General features: G+C 40.5%; 1 protein-coding gene across 2 annotated transcripts in view; it reads right to left on the bottom strand.

Annotated features, from left to right (window-relative positions):
- Nucleotides 1–12,423, bottom strand: part of SGCD (sarcoglycan delta) — a 321,287-nt gene that overhangs the window by 265,508 nt on the left and 43,356 nt on the right. The window contains exon 1 of one of the 2 annotated variants that reach the window (XM_008931808.3): nt 7,743–7,959. The exons of the other annotated variant lie outside the window; for it this stretch is intronic. The gene's annotated coding sequence lies outside the window, so the exon portion shown is untranslated. Of the gene's footprint in view, nt 1–7,742; nt 7,960–12,423 lie in introns of those variants that run through there. 2 annotated transcript variants of the gene reach the window in all.

Raw genomic sequence — 12,423 nt, 5'->3', positions numbered from 1 at the left:
CAAAAGGTACCCTCTGAAAAATCAAATCACTCTGTCCTAATTAGAATCTTCTGAAGACAAACTTCAATTGGGATGTACACTTCCCACACATTAAATACTAATTCAGAAAGCAGGAAGCCCTTCTCACTATGTCCTTCAGATGAGAGGTTGCAGGCTTAAAAACACCAGGTTTAAAACTCAAGCTGAAAACTCTGCTGTTTAATAATGAAACACAGCAGTTGCATTTGAGATGTTAGAGTTTCTCTAGTAATAAATAAAACCCCGACTGCAGCAAGACAGGTTTTGAGAAGCTTGCTCACAGTCACCAGGTTTTACAGAACAGGAATTTGCCCTCTCGATGCAAATGTGGAGGTGATAAACACTTTTTCCTCACATAGCTGCTATTACAGGAAGGGGGTATAACTGCATTAAAGGCATCACACTCCATGTCCAGGCATGACACTGTCTTCTAGTGAAGAAGACTGGTGATCAAACACACAGTTTGTGAGCAATCCGGTCAAAATATCTCAAGTACCACATTGTCCCCCATGCTCATCTTTGTTGCTACAGGAATATTAACTGGGCTGATTTAGCTTTTCTGAGCAAACTCTCAGCACTTAAAAACATCTCACAGTCAAGGTCATTCCAAATAATGCAAGTGTCACTGTTGGACAAGCAGAAATGGATGGAGAGGAAATGAGCCCTCCAGAGCCTGTTATTCCTCTCTGATCATCTAATGCTGCGCATAATGCTAATCTAACCATTTTTATGGATGTGAGATAGTTTAATGTCCATTCTTCCTGGGCAAGGAAGGGATTAACAGCAGCCAAAACATAAATTTAAGGACTATTAATAACCTCACTTCCAAAGGCAGTTAGTATTTTCATTTGTGGTGAAAATTCAGTTGCTTTGTACACTTTTCTGCAAAAACAGAACTTGCCTGCAGTAGGCTAGGAATTCGATATGACCCCATTTGAGCTTCTAAATTATTGATGCAAACTTTTCAGGGCAGGTATCCAGTGATTCAGGATTAACAATCTGACATTATTTTTGCCTGTATGCTTCCAAAAGCCAAAACACACTTTGGGATTTTCTGGCAGCATGTGTGGCTTAGGCAGCAAAGTGCCGTGCCCAAAAACAAACACCACCAGCAGTTAAATCACATAAGTGCTTCCTGGAAAACACTTGAACTCTCAATTTTTACCTACTTATAGGTTTGTCACTTTCCTTTAAGTCTCACAATAAAAGTACTGGTTCATCTCACAAGGACAATTTATTTTTTACCTTCTGTACAAGGTAAAAAATGCTAACACGTATTTTTATTTAATTAAATATAATCTATTAGCAACAAAACATAAGACCTCTTTGAACAATTTGTGTTGCTTCTAGCAGTGTGCAGCTGAAGTAATCCAAATTACTGCTACTTTCTGACATGATGTAAATTGGCATAATTCTACTGAGGTCCTGTTGACCTACACCAATGGGTTTTGTGGCTGGCTGAGCCACATAATTTCAAGCCCTCAAAAATATATTTGATATACCTCACCTGAATAACATCAGAAGCCAACTATTGTCATTTGAGCAGCATATCCCCTCCCAGTCCTCTCTCCCTGCCTACCAGACAAGGCCAGCACCAGACGGTTCCCTCCAGACACCTAAGCCATGTTTCACGGGAAGCAATAAGTACTTAATTAAGGGCTTTAATCACTTAAAAGTTGCTAGTGAAGTTGGAAAGGAGGAAACCATTTAAGTCCCTCTCTTAAATGTAATCAACCTGCGATGTTCTACTTTTGACTAGAACAATTGCAAAGGTAGGACTTGAATTGTCATTTCAAGTCTGCTCCTCGTCCTGATGCCTCAGAGCATTCTAGCTGAATTACTGTTGTTTACTCTGTAACTTTTAGCTGAAAGGTATGGCCCTGAAATATAATCAATGCTCACTTCTGAAACCCTACGATTTTAATTACCATTTCCAGACACCCTCTATCACATGTTTTATGTACAATCAATGCTGACACATAAAAGGAAAGCACTCTCACATTTTGGAATACAAGAAGTTTGTTCTTTGAGAAGAAAACAATCAATTAGTGATCATCTGACTACCTCTGTGTGCATATCTATCGCTCTTCTGTTATTGCAGATTAGACATGATTATGTCCCAAGAAAGCAAAAATGCTATAAAATTCCACTTCTGATTTGTTTAGTATAAGAATTTATTTATGTTCTTACTTCGGGTGATAGGATTTATTTTTTTTAAATCTACACAAAGCATTGTTTCCTGTATAGGGGAATAATTAAATTTCGAAACAGAAAAATTTGATCCCTGTGTTTTGACACTGCTTCCTTCCAAATCATTCTTAATATGCTGAGATCCGAATGCGTATTGAGACATCAAGATACCATTGTGTGAGAGTTGTCATGTACTGAAAGAAAGCTCCTCATATATGTTCTCTTGTTTTAACATGTTGTAGGAGGCCATTCCATAAGTAGCTTGTCATTCCCAGATTTTGGGCTTCAACGTTTCTTTTTGTCCTGTCAGGGGTGGGGGATCAGCCTGTAATTTTTTTCAAAGATGCATTATAAAGTGTCAGTAAGAAAATTACTGGCTTTGAACAGGCAAGGACAATGCTTTCCTTGTTAGCACACATAAATAAGAGGCGCAAAAAGCCTCTTGACAGACACTTGGAGAAAAGATGTGCCAGAACATCCACGTTCCTTAGTTCAAATGGAATAGGTTGATAGAATGCTTAAAAAAAAAAAAAAGCCTACCTTAAATTTCTGTTCAAAATCCTTAGTTCAGGTAGGTAAGGTAGGAGTACTTTTAAGTAAGTTGGTGTGTCAGGTGCATTTAGCTCAGCCAACCTGCTGAAATCAATAGCATTTACACTGGTCACTCAAAGGTTATGAGCTAATAGGTGTATATCTGGGGCTAGAGACTTGAACATAGTAAGAACAAGCTCAGTTTTTCTTACCCCTCCTTCAAAGGACCTAAAAATGCACATCATATGTACACATGCCTCTGACAGCACGACAAAGAACAGCAACCCCCCAGTTACATGCAAACCAGAGATTTGCACAAATGGCAGCTAAACTTAGAAACAGAAGGGATGTGTAAGGATATACATCCTATGGAACACTAAACTGAGCACAAAAGTTGCATAAATCTTATTACTTAAAAAAATCAGGTCACAAATGTCAGTTTTTTCTCAGAAACAAGGACTGCAGCATGGAATTAACTGATAGGCAACTCAGGGTTACAAAAGATGGGTGAGAGAGCTCTGCTTATGCTAAAATCTTTTGAGACATTTCTACAGTCAATGAACCTTCAGGGATCCAAGTTACTTCCATCTTCACAACTGAAGCCTTGGATACAGCCACCAATATCCCCACAGCTAATCAGTTTAGGAATTTAGGAACTTCTCTCTGAGTGCCAACAAGGCAGACAAAAGTCATCTTGCTGAAGTTATTTACCACACACCTTGAGCTTTACTGAACTCATTTATTTATTCATCTTAAAAAAAACCTGTCATTATATGCAGGTCTGGAGGAAAGTGGCAACCACAGCAGCCTGTCTTGGCTGTGCAGTAATATTCCACTCCTTACCTTCTCCTCTTGCTACAGCAGTGAACCTTGCATGTTAATCCCAAGAATCCTCCTTATTTAATAAATGCATTAAAGTTTATTGATTTTTAGTGACTATGAAAGGTCAAGTCAAAACAAAGCAGGGCTGTAAAGAGGAAAAAGATTCGTAATGAGAGTAAGTGGTTACTGTGCAGATTGAAGAGAGACTTCAACCAGTCAAGTTCATCTGTAGTTGCATGGATGTAAGCAGGTAATAATTCCACTTGGGCCAAAACTTTAGGCAATACTCCCTGTGGTCTTATCCTGAATTTATATTTGCATGCCCTTGAGACAAATTTTAATCTCAAAACCTCAGACATTATTAGTATTTGTTTAAAGGCCAGGAGAAGCTTTTCTAATCTTTTATTGAGACCTCCTGTTCTATACAGACTAAAAGACGGCAGCCAAAAACTTCACCAGTCACCTCACAGGGGAAGGAGGAGAGCCAATGTCCTTCTACATACTCAGGGTATTCCAGGTCAAAAGAGGCAATGGGTAGGCAAATGAGAAACAAGCATATTCTTCATTTTTAATATCTGTGATATGAGATCTCTCATGCAAAGTAAATTACTGAATAGCCACATTTTCTTTTTCCAGACTTTCTCATTCTACCCAAACCTATCCACAATGAAAAATGATGCTGTGATTAGAGGCATGCTTAATTACTTTTCAGCAATAAAAGTTTATGAACCCAAATTTTATCCTAGCCTCTGTATTGTCTTATTTATTTTTATATTGTCATAAATATGCAAAGCCATTAAGATGATTACTAATTGCAGCAGAATACAATTAGGTGGCTTTCTACAGTAGAAGCCTTTGAAACTGTATTGTGTATTCACTGTTTTTACAGTACCTGTCTTAAATTATTTAGATTTTCGAGGATCTCTGTTATCATGATATAATGAATGTTCTACTTAAGTAGCATCACTGCCTAAAAGAAAGAACACTGATCTATTACTACATTAAGCTCAGCCATGTAGTGAGTTGTGTCATATTATAAAACCTTCTCAAAATTGATTACCTGTAGAGCCTCACACTGTTCACAATGTTAGCAAGTCACACACTTTTTGGACACAAATTATCATCTTTCCCTTTCCCCAAAATAATTCCTCTTTAATATTTTCATAGACTTTTACACCATTGCTACTTAATTTCCAAGTTAATATATTTTAAAACATTCTGATCCAAGTCTCCCATGCAGACTGGATGGAAACAGTTACGTTGTGCCTGCAGCAGGGAGAGACCGTTTATAAGATTATAGACATTGCACACTATAAAACAACAAAAATCTAGTTAGCAGAGTGCCTTTTCAGGAGTTACTCCTCCAGAAAGGAAAACTCCTTTTGAAGGTCAGCAGCCTGACCTCACTGATGTTTACTGCACTGACATCCCCAGTAGCCACTTACAGGATGGTTTCAGCATCTCACTTTGGTAAGTGGTGGCAGCCTTCACAGAGGGCAGGATATTGTTACAGCTTGCAAGAACTGACATTAACTTTTACCCTAAGTGGTAGATTTTTACCTCCAAAACGATCATTTGCTTTTGATTGCATGCCCTTAAATCATTTTAGTCCACCCTGACCTTACTCCCGTTCTGTGCTCTTCTCTGCCACACGCTCCCACAGGTGTCAGCGCCCGTTCCCCCCTTACAAGCCTATTAGGAGAACTGAAATACCAATTTAGAAATATTTTACCCAATTATCCTGTTATCCTCTTCATCCAACTTGCTAATGGAGAGGCAACTCAAGGTGATGAAGAAAGCAAAAACAGAGTTACAGGGCACCGCCGAGGCTGCTGACGTTAATGCTGAACAAGTCAGCACGCGGAGGCTGATGGCTCCCAGGAGGGGACTGTAAGAAAGGCAGTTGCCAGCCGTGCATCAGCCCAGCAGCAGCAGCGAGGCACACGCTATTAGCCTGCACCATTCTGCCAAAGCGACTGTGTGGGAGACATGAAATGTGGCAAGTGCTCCCAGAAATCTCCTCAAGTCTCTCTTGGGATTCGGCAGAGTTTTATTAGTTGCTGCTTTGATAACAGTAAATCCAGCTGAAGGCACCAGGCGGTGGTGAGCATTGGACTTCAAAACTTTAGAATGTCAGGGATGGCGCTGCTCCCTGCATGCAAAACACAACTCGTATTTCTTCCAGAAATTCTCACATTTTTCAGCCTCAGCGGCATACAAAACCCTTCTAAGCAGCCAACCTACCACTGGTTTTCCCTCTGTGAAAAACTGAGATGTTCCTGAAATAGTATCATGTTATACCGCAGTACTATCCAACCCTGATCCTATAATTCCCTCTAAGAAGGGGGGACCCTGGCACCAGTGCTCAGAGTCTACTGGCAGCATAGGAGCCACCCACAAAGGTGCAATTTCAGGATGAAGGATTTAAGGAGGTGGTTTGAGGAGCCCTGTACATGTCCAGCAGGAGAGGGACTTGTAGCTGCCCTGGTGTGGTAGTTCACTCTGACTTAGGATCTAATTACACTTTTTCCTTGTTGTTCAGTCAAAATATAAGATACAGACCCACTACCTCATCTGAGACTACACTTTAAATTCAGGGTTCTAAACCAGTACAAAAAAAAAAATAAATCACATTCCAGTCAACCTTTTTCTTATTAATGCTCCTTGCAAAGAAGAAGAAAAGAAAAAGGAGAAAGAAATTAAACGAGAAAATTAAAGAATAAGAGAAAGAAATTCATAGTCCTATCTAATTTTCCTAAAGGTTTATTTACTCATCTGCCCTTTGTTCAGGACAAATATCTGTTCCACAGAAACTTCAGAAGAGGAAAAAAACTCATCATCCACATGGGACAGTCACACGTGCCAGCTACACCACACAACCTATTTCTAGAAGGTATCCAGAGCTACTGAAAAGGAGGAGGTGCAAGATGATGGAAAGGTGTCAGCACTGTTTCTATCTGTGTAAGGCTGGGAAAAGAGCTGGAGCTGACACCAGCAAACAACCTCCTTACTTTGATCTCTTTAACCACTGATTTACAGCACGGGAGCAGCACCCACCACACCACCCTACTTGTTTCCAGTCATTATCCCATCAAGCTGGAGCTCATCCAGCCAAAATGCATGACATGAATAAAAGCAGTGATTAGCCAACAGGAGCTAAGTGAATTATCAGACAGCATCCCTACTGTAACTGCTATTTTTTTGCCACGTAATACCAAGATACCAAATTTACTTTCCAATTTTATTTAATTCAATTCAAAATTAATACGGCAACTAACTACAAAATTGACAACTATGTTTTACTAGCAGCCAAGGTTTTAATTAAAAGAACTTAACACAAAGCTCTCAAAATACTTTCAGAAATAAAGCTCTACTAAGAGGTTAACGTGCTAAAACTTTTCACGTTGGCATAGGAAAATTTGATGTATTAGGAAAGAACTAAGCTGAAACTGAATGTTTTAATCAGATCCTAGTGACATCATTTTTACAGAAGCAATTTGGAAAATCGGAGAGATTAAAGCTGAGATCCATTAGTAAGATGGCAAGTGAATATAAACATAATTTTTGCAATTTCTGCTAATTCAATTTTAAAAACCTACAAGATTAAAACTAAGACCTATTTAAAAGATGGCAAGCGAGCACAAACTTATTACTCCTCAGACCACAGAACTTTTATATGAAAATAATCAATGAGAAATCACATTAAAGCTACTTTTCACATTCATCAGGTTATTTGGTAAAGAAGCTAACAAAGTTAAACCCCTCCTGATATGATAATATGAAACAAATATAACATTTTCCAGATCACAAAAAACTACATTCCAAAACCCAGAATCAAACTTGCAACGCAAATCAACAAAATATTATTAAATTAGACCCAAATATGGAACAAGAGACTCTGTCCTGGGTTCTGGCTGTTCTGTACCCCGGCAGGTCAAGATGCTGCTGGGAAATCAGCCAGACCGATTACTGTTATAAGAAATCTTTTATTTGGCTCTTCAAACCACTGATGTCAGCTCCTCTCGATTTTAAAAGAACATGTTACATTACAAATAAGAGCACAAACTGAAGGATTATAAGTAGGAATAAAGAAGAAATAAACCTATTACTCTAGTAGGCATCCACACAAATATTTTCACTAGGGTATATTAGATGATATAAAGCAAGATTAAGCTGGGTACCTTCCTTCAGGGTCATCAGCAGAGGATGGGAATGGGCCACAGAGGTATCAAGTTCAGGTTCTCCTCCTGCCCATCAGCCACAGCCAACAGTGCAATAATCCCTAATCAAGACCCAAAACCCACACACAGCTGCTGCTTCCCCTTGGCTCTGGCACAGAGCAAAAGCTGTGGGGAGCCTAAACAGCCAGATCAAGCTCACCTCAGAAAGGTACACCACCTAACACCTAAGGTAAATTAAGGAACATAATCCTGACCTCTCGGCAACCGAAGGAAAGCAGCTGCTTTAGGCCCCAGACCAGCAATCGTATCCCCACTGGTGGAGCCCAAAGACTACAGCAGCACCTGAGCAACCTTCCTAGTGCTCAGGGATCCTTCTGCTTGCTTCGGATTGCAGCAGCAGTTTGTAATGAGAGCATATTCTGCAGTTTATAAAGTGTCTGATACTTCCATTGCTCTGTCCCCTCCAGCCTGAGATTGGGGATTTTATTTTTCTGTGATTCTAATAGCACTGAATTAAGACACAGCTTCTGGCTGGCAGCCCTGAGTGACCTTTTTAAAGGCCCGAAATAGATTTAAACTCAAAGTCCCTGGCAAAGGAAGCCTGGCAGGCTGCTTTTACGTGGCCAAACAAGGCTCAGTCGCAGCAACACTCCCCCACAGACCAGATAGGATGAAAAGGGCAAGTCTCTTAAAATATGGTTCTGACTTTGAAATTCAGATGACAGGGCTTCTGTACATACGGTACCTGACAGCTCTCTAACACAGCAGCTCTGGTCACCCCTTGAAAAAAATTAATCAAAGTTTCCATAAAGACAAGCCCTTCCAGTTCTGCCTTCGTAACTTCACTGAAAGGGTCCGTGGGTTCCAGCAAACAGACCCTTTAGAGGAGCAGGCAAATTGAAGCAGACATGGCAACTCCTGCAGCCTTGAGCTACCAAAGTGCATTTTCTCCTCCTTTTTTAAGTTTAAATTCCATAATTAAATACAACACATCAAATTCAACCATGAAGCAAATAGCACTCAGAACATATCGTTGAGCGTAGAATAACTAATTATAAAAAAGTCAGCTCCTCAGAAAAATTACACAACTGGCTTAGTCAACTTTTTTTAAAAGTTCATAGGAGGGAGGGATGATAATTTCCCGATTTAAATATTATTATTCAAATTAAACTTGAAAATCCTGCAAATACACTGCCCCATTTAGCAGAGGTAAGCAGTGACCAGCACAGGTTTCACAATGCAGTACTGTGCCCATCAGACCTCCACGTGGCATTCCACCTCTTCTCCATCACTACTCCACTTCTACTCCATCACTCATCCTCTGCTCCACTGCTGCAAATGCACAGCTATTTACTGAACATAAAATATTCAGGGGAACATAAAACATCTAAGTGAATCACTGCATTGTGCAGCCCTGTGCAAAACGCCTCCAGGGATTTCTCATCTTCTGACTGTCACTTTAAGCCATGGATGGAAAAGCAAGAAGGCCAACAAGAAGGCCAAGAAAGTCATAGGCAGTTGTTGAAATGAGCACGGTGTCCTGAGCATGGTGCTTCTCTCCAAACACAGACTGCAGGAGCGGGGCAGTCACCACAGCAGGGACTGTTCCTCTCCACAACTTTGACTGTAGCAATTACGTTCAGACACGTGGAAAATTAGCACAGCTATTTCACAGACCAAGGCATCCTGGAGCTGAACTGGAAAACTACTATGCAATAAAACAGGACATTTGTTTACCTCGAGCCTGACACCTCGCTTTTATTGTGCAATCTTCCACTTTACTAACCCAAATTGAGAGCTGGGGAAGCCCTAAAGCAATCCTGCAAGGAAACCACTTAAAAACCATCACATGCCAATAACAGAACAAATTTAATTTCATGTCAGGAAGAGATGAAAAAGGGCAAATATAATGGGAACCTATTGTTTCACACCAGCCTGTGATACTCTCAGGTGTGCCACAGAGAGAGAACTGTGAGGCTGTGTGGGGCACTTACTGCCACTATGACACCTGAATAAAAACCCATCAATTCCAATATCACGCTGTCTTGGTTATCTTTTAATTTACTGTGGTTTTTTAATCATCCCTAAATCACCATGTTATCACTTCAAAGCACAAACCTTAGTCCTTTTGTACCTTACAGCAATGGTCCCTCGTGTGCCTCCCATCGTAAGTAAGGTTATTAGAGCAGCTCTTACAGCTCAGGGCCACACTGTACCAAAGTCCTGTACAAACAAGCAAAATAGTCTCTGTTCTGGACAGCTCCCCTTCTCATCATCTGCTCCTGTCCACATTTATCTTATTTTAACAAGGCAAAACCAGTTCCTATTCCTGTATCTGTTGAAGCACTGAATATGACATTGGTACTTAACAGCAACTCTAACTCATTTTGTCTAATTTTAAATTTCTATTTCCATAAAATAAAAAGTTTGAGTGACTTTTGCTTTCAAAAAGTTTTGAAGTGAGTAGGATCCATTTAAAAAACAGAGAGAAAAGACCTAGAGGGAATGGACTGAAAAAAAAAATAATAAATACAGGCTATAAAGGTATCATATGACAAATGTAATTGAAGCCAGTCTCTCCAAATGAATAAAAACCATCCAGCAAAAAAAAACCTGTGTAAGGGTAAAAATGAAGTGTGATAGTCCCGACACCTTTGGGGCTTCAAGGGATGAGTAATGAAAAGTCCTGGATTAGAGTTCACAGAAAACAGGGCTGAGAGGGACCTCCAGAGGTCATCTAGTCCATCTCTGTGCCCCAAGGCAGGAGCAGCTCTACAGATATCATTCCTGACAGATGTTTTTCTAACGTATTCTTAAAGATCTGCAATGATGGAGTTGCCACAACCCCCATAAGCAATTTAATGGAGTATTTCATCCTACAAAGTTTTTGTCACAAAAGTAAATCTTACATGCTGCAATTGAAGCCCATCATTTCTTGCCTCATCCTCCATAGACAAGGAGTCTGTTCCCTTCCCTGAGTAGTAGAAGAACAAGGCAGCAGTGTCCTGAGGGACCCAACCTCGGTGTTTTAATCTTTGCCGCTGCTGCTCCCTCTACACTATTAGGTTTGTAATACTGATTTTTTGGACTGCATACCGAGGGTAACATTGTGGTAACAGGATAGAAATTTTAACTGATCTGTCCTGTCTCCAAATGGTTACTCTTGAACATAGGAGGACATGGACCTGTTAGAGTTAGTCCAGGAAAGGACACGAAGATGATCAGAGGGCTGGAACAACTCTGCTATGAAAACAGGCCAAGAGAGTTGAGGTTGTTCAGCCTGGAAAAGAAAAGGCTCTGGGGAGACCTTGTAGCACATTCCAGTACATAAAGGGACTCCAAGAGAGCTGGAGAAGGACTTCTGACAAGGACAGATAGTGACAGGATAAGGAGGAATGGCTTTCAACTGAAAGAGGGCAGGTTTGAAGGAGGGTAAGGTATGAAGACATTCTTCTCTGTGGGGGTGGTGAGGCACTGGCACAGGTTGCCCAGAGAAGCTGTGGCTGCCCCATCCCTGGAAGTGTCAGAGGATGGGTTGGACAGTGCTTGGAGTAATCTGGGTTAGTGAGAGATGCCCCTGCCCGTGGCAGAGGGGTTAGAATGAGATGAGCTCCAACGTCCTTCAAACACAAACCATTTTATGGTTCTATTGTTGATCCTCTCTTCTCTCTAAAGATGAAGGGAGGATCACAATTCTTCCTCCCATGACCACAGTGCTGGTATTTCCGTGAGGATATTAAGGCTATTGTGTCCAGCATTGCTCATCTCTCTGAACCTTTCCCTTTCAATTAACAGTTCTTGACTGTGACAATGCTAAAAAATGGGAAGTAAAAAAAAAAGAAGCAGCTGTTGAGTTCAGTTTCAAGGGCCAGCCTCTAGGTAAAGACAGGAAAAAAGCAAACCTCTCCAGTCAACTAAAAGTTGTTGGCTTGATGCAGATACTGCTCGGGAAACTACAATGGATTGTATTACATAAGATCTCTTGTTTGACCTGTAATATTATGGCATTAAGAGTGAGTCAAGCAGGCTTTAGAGAGCAAAGAAGCAGGAGGTAGTGAAAGATATATTCTCTTAATAAACACAAAATTATAAACCAGTTATTTCTGGGTATTTATACAAGACAGCAACACCATGGGAATGAAAGCTGCGGGGGTCCTTTTATTTGTTTGGTGGTTGGGGTTTTTTTCACATTCAAATCCAAAGCTGTCACATCTTCAAGCTGTTCTCCCCAAATATGCAGGCAAACATCTTTTCTATCATCTTTTTTGCTTTATCACATCACTCTGACAGCAAAGGTATTTCTAAAAACCACTAAATATCTTTGAATTCATAACATCAGTGCAAATAGGAGACTTCCTAGGGGTATCTCCAACTCAAACAGTCCTTTTTTTGTTCATTAGTCCAATGACCTGCTCTGTTTCCTAATGCCGATTAAATATCTACGAAAAGAGAAGAAGGGGGGACGTCAAAATCATTACACTTCTCTTATGCCTTCCAGCCAAAAGCTTGTCCCCTTTTCTGAGCCTTTTATAGTCTAGGCAGGTCTCACCAGCGTCACCAGCCAAGGGAGAGCTCTTGCCTAAGGAACTGTCTGTCTCAACTCCTCAGTTTGTTAGAGCCCACAGACAACAGGGAGAAAATAGGTGCAGTCAGCACAGATGAGTTGCAGAAAAACTAAAAT

Source organism: Manacus vitellinus, unplaced genomic scaffold (assembly GCF_001715985.3).
Source record: "Manacus vitellinus isolate BGI_N305 unplaced genomic scaffold, ASM171598v3 scaffold_25_pilon, whole genome shotgun sequence".
NCBI classification, from domain to species: Eukaryota; Metazoa; Chordata; class Aves; order Passeriformes; family Pipridae; genus Manacus; species Manacus vitellinus.
Note: the sequence above shows the minus strand (reverse complement) of the source record. Positions and strands in the feature narration are given on the sequence as shown.